Here is a 9,992-nt window from a genome sequence, read left to right on the forward strand (position 1 = left end):
AACACAGATTACAACACACTTTTAAGCCAATTGTTTTGTTTACCTACTCTTTAAGTTTTGGGAAGTCACAACCTGTACACAGGTGGATAATTATAGTACAAAGAATAGTTACAGAGCCCAAATATGTCATAAGTCCGGTTTAGATAATGAGTTACTTAGAAATTCCTGGCTCTGAATTGTTCATTGCCTATTTCTGTTTTATTGCTGAACCAAATTGTTTTCTAAAAGAAATGTGAAATGTATTCTAATTTTGAACAATTTCTACCTAAATCAAAATAGAAACCTATATGAATTTCTCTTCCACCATAAAATTGTCAAGAACACTCCACTTTTGCTGTGCCTCCATTTCCTAATTTCTTTTTTTTTTTTTCTTTTTTTTTTTGTGGTACGCAGGCCTCTCACTGTTGTGGCCTCTACCGTTGTGGAGCACAGGCTCCAGATGCACAGGCTCAGCAGCCATGGCTCACGAGCCCAGCTGCTCTGCCACATGTGGTACCTTCCCGGACTGGGGCACGAACCCGTGTCCCCTGCATCGGCAGGCAGACTCTCAACCTCTGCGCCACCAGGGAAGCCGCGCTAATTTCTTGACTTAATCCCCTGATGCAGGTTCTGACTTCTCACAAGTGCTCTAGTTGAAGTTAACCAGTGATCTCCTTTTGTAAACTGCAAAGGTTTTCTTCGTGATCATCACCTCTAATTTTTCCAAACTGTGTGACTTCTCCTTGAAATTGTTTCCTGATTTCACAGTCATTACAGGGTTCCAGTTCTATCCATTACTCTCTATTTGCCACTTCTGTTTCCTGGGTCCTCTCACTTCAGTCATTGTTGAAATTGTGCCACAGGACTCATGTTTTATCCCTCTGCTCTTCATTTATTTTTTCCCTTGGAGGTTTCATATCTTCTAATGATGTCAGCTATAAACTCCACTGAAATGATTTCTAAATTTACCAGATTTCTCTGGTTCAGCCCCATATAAAAGTTGTTTTCAATGGAATGTCTGATCATTGTCTCAACTCCCTATGTTGATCAAAGACATCAAAATTTTCCCCAGACTTGGTTCTCCCACAAACAGCTTTATTTTCTCCTGCTGGAGCTTTCATTTTCTAAGTTTTCAGCTCACATTCTTGCAATTTTTCCTGACTCTTTTTTTCCAATCCGCTTAATTATTACATTCAGTAAATTCCTGCACTGCTTGCTGCTTTCATTTTCCCCTTTCCATTCCCAGTGCTGTTATCGTCTTCTAGTCTGAGTGACCTAGACTCATACATATATGGCTAATTTAATGATCTCCTCAGCTGTCTTCTTGCCCCCTTAAATATGCCCTATCTACTGCTGCCAGAAGAACCTTTCTAAAGCATTAGCTTTTGCATGAGTCACTGTATAAAAAGTTTGTCAAAAGTTCCACCAATTCTACCATGCAAAACAAGACCGAATGTACTCATCTTCCTAAATTTGTTTATTTTCAACCTCATTTCTTTCAACTAAAAATATGCAAAACTGTATTCAAGAAAACTGTTCTAACATTATTTTCTTAATATTTAAAAAAATGTATTTCAAATATCTGTACCTTTTTTCTTATAGAAAAGATCTATGATTTACTCATTAGTGTCTGACTATGCTATTTGCATAACTGAAACTCTATTTTTATGATGTTCATTACAGGAGGAATGAGTATATTTCTTTTTTTAATCTTTGTTTTTTTTGGTAAACATTCTGAGTTTCCAAGTGGATCTTAAGCACCTTGGATGCAGGAACTTAGTCATATACTTCACTGTTACATCAACTTCTTCAAAAATTCTTCATCGTTAAAGGTGAAAACAATAATAATAAAAAAGAGAAATGAGAAATTGAAAGAGAAAGTAGGAGGTTCCTACCAGTTCATAAAATTAATATTTCAACAAATTCCTCTGTAACTGCCCTAAACTAGGCCAAATTAAACTCAGAAAGCTGACATATCTCTTTTTTAAAAATTTTGAATGTTTGTTTGTCAACTTTATTGCTAATTGCTTCTCACATCTCATCTCTTTTTTACTTTCATATAGACTTTATATTGAGTGAATCAGATTGAGGCCTTGGAACCACCATTTTAAACAATCTTTTAAATTCTCACCCTTAGATCAATGTTTTCAAGTGGTTATTGGGTACATTCCTTTTTTTTGTCAGCTTGACTAAAGTTGAGGGCAAGATATAAACAATTTAAAAACAACATCCACAGAAACATAATAAAAGGAAAAAATTAAAATATAAGCTAATGGGAAGCTTGCCACCACAAAATAGAGAAATGTAATCCACATTGAAAGTGAGTCCAATTTTTAGTTTGTGAACCTTGCATTTATATTGATTTCCATCATAATTTTAAATAAAAAAATTTTAGGGAGTTTGGGATTGACTTATATTTAAATATAACACACTGTTATATTTAAAATGGAAAAACAACAAGGACCTACTGTAGAGCACCGGGAACTCTGCTCAATATTCTGTAACAACCTAATTGGGAAAAGAATTTGAAAAAGAATAGATACATGTGTATGTATAACTGAATCACTTTGCTGTATACCTGAAACTAACACAACATTTTTTATCAACTGTACTCCAATATAAAATAAAAAGTTAAAAAAATCTTTCAGATTATGTTTTTATCCAGTTATTATTAAAGCAAACCAAAAATTTTAAATTTAGTTTTAAGTCATTTAAATCAATGTTTAATAATGAGTTGCAATAAATATTAAAAAAACATATGTTTGTTATAAATTAAAGTTTTACCTATACTCTATTACAACTATTAGTTGAAGCTCTGTGTAGAGGCTCCTTGGAACAAAGCAAACAAACAAATGGCAGTCTATTTCTTACAAGGACTTTACTTGAAGCTCAGGCTAATTAAAGATACAATTGCAATATAAGCTCTTTTTAAAACTTTGGATGTTACAGTAATTCTCTCTTTAGACTGTCATTATGTTTAAATTGTGTTTAAAGCACATCATGATGTTCTAAATCTATGCATTAGATCAAAGCTAAGCTCTCTCAAAATAAATCAGCTAATTTCAACATCAGATGTGTTTCTAGTTTGAAGGTTAAACTTCCAGTTTTAAGCTATCAAGGAACACTTAAATACTTTGACTCTAATCAACATAATATCATAGAATTCTAGATACGGAGTAGAACTTAGAGATATCTATTTCAACCGCCTCATTTTACATGGCTGCAGTATTCAAAGAGATTAAAATGGCGCTTGCCCAATGCCTCACAACATTTCTGATAAAGATAAGAGGCTAATCAGGTGTTCTGGCTCCTAGTTTAATTCTCTTTTCATCATAATCTTTTTGGGAGTGGACAGTAAGAATCAATTCTGTATCTCACTAGAGTCAACTGGAAGCCTCTTTGGGAGTTCTTTGCCCCGTAATTGAACTGAGGACAGACAGTAAATCAAATATCTGAAAGGAGACTGTAATACAGGACATATAAAGTATTCTTACAACTCAACAATATAAAGATATAGATATTAACCCAATTTAAAAATGGGTAAATTTTTGAATAGACATTTCTGCAGAGAAGATATTCAAATGCTAACAAGCACGGGAAAAAGTTGCTCAACATCATTCTTCGTTAGGGAATGCAAATTAAAAACACAATGTGACCATTCACACCCACTAGGATGGCTATAATAAAGAGGGTTGGTGAGGATCTGGAGAAATTGGAACCCTCATATATTATTTGTGGGGATTTTAAATATTGTAATTCCTTTGGAAAACAGCTTGGCATTCCTCAAAAAGCCCACTGCATCTAATCTCACCTTTCACCGTGGCTCCAACGTAGGACAAGCACAAGTAGACTTCAGTTATTATACAACCCAAGAATTGGGAGCTAGAGAGTATGATGTGTGCCCATACCACCATCCGGTCTCTCTGCTCAAGACTTTATCTGCTCTAGTGATGTAAATAAGGGCAGCAGCAAGTAAGATAACTACTGTGATGTCCACTTTTGGAAGTAGATGTCAGTCTCTGCAGGAAAGGGTTAACTCAGCACACTTGTGTTGCTCAAATCTGCACATTCCCAAGAAAGAGTGTCTTCAGGACTGGCTGTTGGCTGGCTCCTGGGAGGTGAGTGTTGAGTCCTTGGAACAGTCTACCTAATAAGTGTGTTTTTTTATGCCTAGAGGCATTGAGATTCTAGGTACAACTACGCTTAGATAATTTATGATAGCAATGTGATTTATGGTGAATGCATGCTTCTGTCTCTGTGACTGGCATCTGAGTAGCTAAGGTCAGCCCACGTAGACGCTGCATGTCTACATGACTGACTCTTAGGACAAAACCTAAACACCAAGACTCTACTGAGCTTCCATGGTTGGCAACACTTTGTGTGTGTTGTCACAGATCATTGCTAGGAGAATTAAGCATGTCCATGTGACTCCACTGGGAAAGGACACCTGAAAGCTTCTGCCTTGATTCTCCTGCCTTGATCACCTCATGCAACTTACCCATTAGCTGATTTTAATCTGTATCCTTTCACTATCATAAATCATAATTATGAGTGTGACTTTTTAAAATCCCCTGAGGCCTTCTAGTGAATCATCAAACCTGAGGATGTTTTGGGAATGCCTAAAGAATCTGCCCTTAGTTGTGTCCCTCAACTAAGCCCTCAGAACACAACTACTGAGCTTATGAGCCTCAACTAGAAAGCCTGCATGCCGCAAACTACGGAGCCCACACACTCTGGAGCCTAGGCACCACAACTAGAGAGTGAAAAACTCACATGCCACATCTAGAGAGAAGACTGCATGCCACAAGGAAAGATGCCACATGCCTCAACGAAGATCCCACCTGCTGCAACTAAGACCTGACTCAGCCAAAAATAAATATAAATAAATAAATCTTTAAAAAAATAATAGGATAAATCTTCATATTTTAGATTAAGAAAATTAGATAGTTGCTATAAGTGAATAGCCACAGATTCGGAACCCCTTGAATGAAGCAGGGCTGGGTCTCCTTGAGGAAGTACCCTGCTACAATGACAAAAATTTATACTGCTAATCTTTCTCCAGCCTTCCTGAAAGGACCTATGACCTTTTACCAGGATGACTGTGCATTGGGGAAGGGAAACAATCAAACTTTTCAAGGATTACTATGCATCAGCTCTGACTAGATACTAATTCTTACAGACCCAAAACATCACTGTGGTCCACCAGTCAGAGTAGGGGTTTGTTTGTGGAGGTCAAGTGATCAGTGGAGTTTGGACTGAGGTCCATATCACAGTGGGTCCAGCAGATCCCTGAACCCATTCTGGGATTATTTCCCAGTTCTGGAATGAATACTTGAGTAGTTATACTCAAAAACTGACAAAAATCTCATATATATATATATATATATATATATATATATATATATATATATATATAAAACACATACATATATATATATATATATATATATACACACATACATATATAGCTTCTAGGGCTATGTAGATATACATGAATCCTGAGAAGTGCTACCTCTGGGAGACTGGGGGTGATGAACAAAGCAGATATTAACCTTGTATGTAATGCTTTTAAGTTTGTATTACAAAAAATTGTATTCATTGTTAGACTTTTAATTAAAATTAGAGGATCCTAAAGTGACTAGGGTTATTTAACTTGGGTAGCTGAAAGCTAAATGAGTTCTTAACAATCATTTTAAAATTCATCCATTTTTATAGGAGTATATATAAATAATTCCTCTTTATCACCCAGGTTACATCTCAAAGATGCGGAAATAATTTTTGTCTTAAATATTGTATGTCAGATAGTATCATGAGCTTCGTGAAGATGAATAGTAAAATAAATTGCTTATGAAAACTGGAATCCTCTTCTGTGGAAGTCCTTAAAAACACTCTTATAAGTCTGGGATAAGACAAGTACGTGTACTAAATTGTTATAGAATGGTGTACATTATAAATTGATGGACATTTCTAACCATTTCTTTTCAATATTTCATATGAAAAACAACAACAACAAAAAACCCCAAAATCAACCAAAAGAAAAACATACCCAGAACCAGCATGGGGATCCCGTCACACAGCCTTTCCAAGCAATTTTCATGAGCCCCCTTCCAAGGACTGTGGGGGATGAACCAGATGTCCAGTGCCCTCCCCTCTCAAACAGGAAGACACCTGCTTGTGGTCTAGGGAGGACTGAAGCTAAGTGCATTGACCATCACCTATGAGACATTATTTGCATGACCATCTTGTGCTTTGCAATGATGACCTGATAATTGTTTTACTTGGCCAATTATTCTATAACATTTTCTAAAACTCAACATAAATCCTGTAATATGATAAAACTTAATAAAATGCACATTTATTCACAAAGGGTACACAGTCCAAGTGAAGTGCAAAATGGCAACATAATAATTAAATCAACTTTCCAATGAAGAAATAGGAAAAACAAACTTGATACTAATGTAGTTTTTTAAATGAAGATTAAAAGCCCATCCAAGTTGGTCAGACTTTCCCAAGTGGTTTCTTTTTTTTTGGATGGTTAATAAATTTTATTGACTATGCTGTTTGGAGTTGCATGGAATGTTCCAGAAGTTTCACAGAGTTTGGACCCCACCACCGCAAACCTTCTTGGTCTACCTCCATGTTCTGGGGCCCAAAGGAATGTGCTTGGCTGTGATCTTCACTGAGAGAAAACAAACTTGAGAGATCTATGTCAAAGAGCCCATGAGAAAGATCCCAGATATCACAGACCACTAGTGCTTTTACAAGCAAAACCCAAAAGAACCCAAACTCCATTTGATCAAAACTTTGAAAGAATCTTGCCCCAAGGACACTCTGTTATGCCCCAACTCCTTAGTTGAGAATCACCAGCCTCTGTACATTTTACTAAGCTTCCCTTCCTGTAGTTTGTGTTTTGAAAAGAACAGACTTTCCCTCTTGTTTTCCAAATATGAAACATAATAACATTAAATGTTCTTTTTTAAAGTACATATGCCTTTCCCCCTAAACCAAGGTTCTGTGAGCCCAGCATGTCTGAACCGGAGTGGGCTTCAATCTCTACTACTGAATCATATGGTTACTGCAAAGCCATGACTAAGAGTTTGCCCCCAACCTCCAAGGCTAGAGAAAACAGAATGGTTCCCAAGACCAAGTTGCACTAGCTATGGATTTATCCCAATTTATCCAAGGATCGCACACAAAAGATTGAGTGCAGGAACTGGTGTTAATATTGCAAAGCACCTCTGGCTTTGTTTAGAACCTACTTAGGCCCTTACCCTTGTAGAAGATCTCCTGCAAAGGTTTTCCTACCCCACAGCTTTACACTCAACAGTGTATACACACTTGAGTACCTACCATCTCACAGCTAAGCCACACCCCACGTGCAGTGATTCATGGTTAAGAGAACTGGATTACCACAGCTCTAGCCAAGTGCTAATCCACTGCAACAATTAGGAAAAGAGGGGAAAGATACCCCCAAAAAACTCTCAGCCAGCTCTGAATAAGGAAGCATGTTTCCATCCTGTGCCTCCTGTCTCTCAGAAGTACAGTCTACTCAAACTCCCCCAATTCCCACAGCCTCAAGTAGCCATGTTTCAAGGACTTGGCTTGTAGTGCCTGCAGTAAGCACTGCCAGTGAAACAGGAGGCTGGGCCACACTCAGGCGACTCACATTCTCAGTCTGTTGTTCTATTTCTGGGAAGGGAGGAGCTGCACAGTTAGCAATGGGGCTGGCTGGTCAAGGGATGACCAGGGGCCAGGCACACTGTCCCAAGGACAAACCTGACTCTATTGGCACTATTTATTTATTTATTTATTTATTTATTTATTTTCTCACAGCTGCAGCATGTGGGATCTTAGTTCTCCAACCAGGGATGGAACCTGCGCCTCCTGCAGTGGCAGCGCAGTCTTAACCACTGGACCGCCAGGGAAGTAAGTCCCTGGCATCATACTTTAATCACTGAGCCTATTAGAACATGAATAATCAAGTGTGACAGACCGAAAGAGAGCCAATGATTTGCTCCTCTGCCATCACGCCCACAGAGTAACTTCTCCGAGGTCATACATTAGATAAGCATGGGCACAGGAAGGCTCATTCCTTATGCTCATGACCTTGCTTTCTTTCCCACTCACACTCACCGCCAACACAAGGCGGAGTGGGGGTCTGACCACCAAAGAATGGCCATGTTCCCACAGATCACATCCTTACCCTACACTGCGTCTCACCTGTGGCTTGGGGAACTCACAGAAAGACAAATGTCTTATAAACCGCAGAATTTTTCTTTTGGCAGTCACAATTAGTAACATTGCACGTTTCAAGGTTACAGAGGAGCCCCACGCTACACACATGGGGCAGGAACAGACGAGTGTTGCACGGTGCTTTACAGGAAAGCCACAGCAAGTGTTCCAGAAATTGACAACATCTGGAAGCAGGCACCCCAGGGCCTCCAGGAAACCCCTACCTCTCGGGCTTTCAGGACTCCTCATTGGGGGCCTTTTTCTTGGGCATGAAAAAGCCTCCTTTTCTGGACCAGAGCGGTAGGGATGTGCAGGTCAATGGCTAAGCTGGCCGGGTGGGGAAGGGGAAGGGGAGAGCAGTTCCTTCGGATCCCAGCAGAGGTAGACAACGGTAGACAGTGGAAGGCAACTGGTTCAAGGTGACAGGAAAGGCCAATTCTTGGGGGCGGGGGGCTGCTCTCCTTCCCTCCGCCCTCCGATTAAAAACGAAAGCCCAGGATGATGAAGACTGCGCAGAACCAAGACGAAAGCCATCTCTCGGCTCCCGTCCCAGCGTAAGCCCTTCTTGGCCCGGTCCTCCTGCTGCTGGCGAAGGGCCTCCCGCCGGGCGCTCAGGCGCCGCTTGCGCTCCAGCTGCTCGCCGTGGTGAGCCTGGTAGAAGGCGTAAAAGTCGAGCGTGGTGCGGTTGGCTCCCGACGAGGCCTGAGAGCGGCCCTGGGTCCGAGAGGCGGGAGGCTGGGTGCGGGGCGAGTCGGGGTCGGCGGCGGGCGTCTTGGAGGACTGGACCCCGGGGCTGCGCAGGTCCTCGTCGCTGAGCAGGCCGCGGTCCTACCTGCGACGCTGGGTGGTAGTGCCCAGCACCACGTAGGCCTGGGAGACGTGCGTGAAGCGCTTGGTAGCCTTGGCGCTCCCCGAGTTGCGGTCCCGGTGGTAGAGGAAGCGCTGCCGGTAGTCAGCTGCCTTGATCTGCGCCTGCGTGGCCGTGGAGGGGACGCCGAGCCGCTCGTACAGCTCCGTGCGCAAGTAAGGGCCGTCGCTCCGGGAATAAATCCTCGCTTCCAGGCCCAGGCCCGATCCCGAGTTTGGTGGAAACCCCCGGGCCTGCCACACCCTCCATAGTAACAGCCGCGACCCCCAAATGGTGTTTTGATCAAGCCCAGCGATATTTCCCATTCTACTGGAGTACATCTGTAAACAGGTCTCCACATCCAGGGAAAGGCCTGATTCCACCCACACCGTTTTGTAAACCTTCGGGATTCTACATGTGGTATCTCTCAGTTATTAAATGGAAGCCTGTGCTTTTACTGTATCCCTGTCACTGTGCGGATTTCTCCACTTCAATATAATGCATCATTTTGTCTTAGACAAGCAACAACATCTTCTGATTTAAACTGCAAAATATAACAGATGAAAGAATTTACTAAAATAAGAATTGTGGGCCTTGAGAATCCTTTTTCATAACCTCTTCTAGGACACATCCACAAGTGGCAGCATGCAGCCCTGTTTTGGGTAGGCATCCATGTTTCTGTTTCAGAGGCAGTTTTGTACTAGTAACAGCTGCAGCTTAGAAGGAAGAAGCTCACCCACACATAAACCAACCCTATCATTTTACCTAGTCAATGTTCTTATAAGAAAAAATTAATTTTGTTGGTATGTGACTACAGACTCTAAAAAAAATCCCTTATAAACGAACAGACATTGTGAGGTTATGAAAACTTATTTCTAAACCTGAATAGTTTAATCAAATAACATTCCAACCTAGAACACTCATGGAAATATTA

The 9,992-nt window shown here is 40.6% G+C and overlaps 1 pseudogene across 1 annotated transcript; it reads right to left on the bottom strand.

Annotated features, from left to right (window-relative positions):
* Nucleotides 1–8,625: 8,625 nt before the first annotated feature.
* LOC309823183 (dnaJ homolog subfamily C member 30, mitochondrial-like) lies at nt 8,626–9,384 on the bottom strand (annotated as a pseudogene). Its single transcript has one exon. The product of its transcript is annotated as a dnaJ homolog subfamily C member 30, mitochondrial-like (transcript).
* Between the last annotated feature and the right edge of the window lie 608 nt (nt 9,385–9,992).

Source organism: Grampus griseus (assembly GCF_964374135.1).
Source record: "Grampus griseus genome assembly, chromosome: 5".
NCBI classification, from domain to species: Eukaryota; Metazoa; Chordata; class Mammalia; order Artiodactyla; family Delphinidae; genus Grampus; species Grampus griseus.